The sequence below is a fragment of the Akebia trifoliata genome, chromosome 14, assembly GCF_017979445.1.
Source record: "Akebia trifoliata isolate Shusen 1 chromosome 14, ASM1797944v1, whole genome shotgun sequence".
Taxonomy (NCBI): Eukaryota; Viridiplantae; Streptophyta; class Magnoliopsida; order Ranunculales; family Lardizabalaceae; genus Akebia; species Akebia trifoliata.
Window position 1 is genome coordinate 32,204,060 of NC_141388.1, and position 2,858 is coordinate 32,206,917.

A 2,858-nucleotide genomic window follows, 5' to 3' on the forward strand; every position below is an offset into this window, starting at 1 on the left:
TATTAAGGTAATAATCATGATAATTAGGCTTAATTATACATAAATAAATTTATTTACTAGATCAATCTAATTACGTATGTTTCTTGTGCAAAAAATCAACATTTTGGAATCAAAATCTCAATGCAAAACTATTTAGGCCCACTTTAGAATGTCCTAATCCTTTGGAACGCCCTAATCCTTAACTCATGTTCTCATCTTTTGTCTTTTTGTGCAAAGAAAAGTAGACGCTACTTTTAGAGTCTTCTACACACATTTTTCTCTATAAATAGAGCTTCAATCTCTAGAGAAAATTTTCCTCCCTCTTGGTTCTTTCATCCAAGACTCCTTTAATCTAAAGCTCTTAGTTTTTTCTCTTATATTTTTGTATTTTAATCTTCTTGTTATTTTTCTTTTGGTTAAATAGTCTTGTAAGAAGTAGAAGAAGAAGAATTTGTAAGTTTCTCTATGAAATGAGAAAAAAATCTTTTATCTCTTATCTTTCCTCTCTTATAATGACATTAGGCTAAGCTCCCCTCCATTGGAGAGTGGAAAAGCCTAAAGCAAGTTCTTATGTTGTTTCTAGTTTCATACCTTTCTTTTATTTAAAATACTTATGAGTTTTCTTTAAGATTTATTGCACATTTTATTCTTAATATAAATACTTTATGCTTAGATTAGATCAAGATAAAGTATGTTTAAACTAAATAATTGGTAGTAGGAAGTTTTCAAAGAATTCTATTTTATTTATGTTCCCTCATTTGATTTCATTTGTAAAACTTTCCAATCAAAGGAGCTAACACCAAGCCCTTACGATTGAGTTATAAAAAATCTAGAGACTAATAATTGCTCATCAACATGTTCTAGGTAGATCCATCTCCAATGGTATTTTAATTTCATAAGTTTACTTGCTTTTAATTTAATTTACTTTGGTTAATTTTCTAGCAACTTTAAATCTTCTTGATAAGTTCAAAAATACAATTAAAAAAAGTTTTAATTTCTTTTAGTTTATTCAAATTTTATCCTCTTAGCTTAACTCTATTCCCCCTTTCTCTTGGGTTCGATATCTTACTTACCCCACAAATAAGGTAAAAATAAGATTAATATTAACTCTGGTGAGAAGAACAACGATAGTCTCATCAAGGATTATAGAGAATGATCTAAACACCCTCTTCTTCATTCTCCAGCCTATTTGAAAACCTTTATTTTTCTCTCAAAAGTCAGTATTTTCAACTTTAGGAGGGAAAATTTTCTTTAAAAAGTCAAGGTTAGAAGACGTTAAAAATGACAGATTGACGAAAAGCTTGAATAGGTTAAAAATATTCAAGTGTAGACCGTCATGGAGCATGTCATTAGTTTGAAAACACATGGAGTATCTCAATTATTCACGAAAACATTGAGGTGTATTTTCTACAAATTAATCACCCTAGAGAAGCTAGGATAAAAATGAATTTTAAGGGTTATCAAATAATGTTCCATCTTCTCAAATTCAAGATCATGTTGATATAATTTCAACCTCTTTGGATTTTTATTTATTTTTTTTATTAAAGCAATCGGGAATTTAAGCGGATCCCCAACTGACAGAATATAATAAAGAAAAGAAAGTTACAATATTACATAGCCCTTGCCACTAGCATCCTTTTTTAAGGATGCAATCTAGCTCCCTAAGGAACTTGTGATGTAATATATCACATAAAATAGATACAGATCTATATAGACATCCCATTTAAAGTAGATTCAAGAAACAAAGAGAAATTCTGATTTGGTTCAAGAGGGGCAAGTGGTGAACACACTGCACATAGTGCTTGTCATATTCAACAATTGGATAAAATTATGAGATATTGAAACCAAAAATAAAAACAACTTGGATAATGACAACAGCATAAATTCCACTTGAAAATCAAAGTTAATTCTGCATGTAAATCACTATGGGGAAAGCCATTAAACAAGGCATGATCATGCAACATCGACTCCCCACATATCTTTGTTTTCCAATATATGTTGCTTTGTTTTGTTCTTGAGCACTCTTGGAGTGCCTTTGCCCTATTGCCAGGAGACACACAACAAAGAAAAAACAAATTCTTACATCACTCCACTACTATTATACCCTAATATTGTATCCAATAATTATCCTAATTTAGGTGTTGTGCCTTGTGGACTTGAGTTTTCATTCTTTTCATATAATATTTGAATTGATGAATATTCCCATTATAAGATAATCAGATTTGGAGCATTTCTCTCTCTCACATCACCCCACTACTCTACTGTTATATGCAATAATTATCCTAATTTTGGTGGTGTGGATGTTGTGTACTTGAGTTTTCATTCTTCTCATATAATATTCGAGTTCTAAAATAATCAGATTTGGAGTCTCTCTCTCTCTCTCTCTCTCATCACCCCACTTTCTAATGTTACATGCAATAATTATCCTAATTTAATTGTGGATGTTGTGTACTTGAATTTTCATGTCGCAAAGATTTGGTGTTGGCTAAATGAATCATATTCCTCAATTAATCACCAAGTTCAATCTTTTGTTATTGACAGTCAGCTCATATCGGCTTTCACGACCCCCATCCGCAATCATTTGAGTCTTCTTCTAACTTTTTTAAGACCTTCACATGGAGTTATTCCAATCCTACATTTTCTCAAATTAATGCATTTACTTTTAATTGTGTGTTTCCTGGTCTTTGTATTCATCCATATAAATATCCTCCTCTCTGTTACACCCAATTTAACAATATTTTGCTTCTTGATTACTTACATTTAGTTCCATAAATTATAGTTGGTCTTCTTACCATCTTATAAATTGTTTATATTATAATTTGATTGGTATATATTTGTCACATAGTATTTCAGAAGCGCACTTCTACTTTAACTATCAA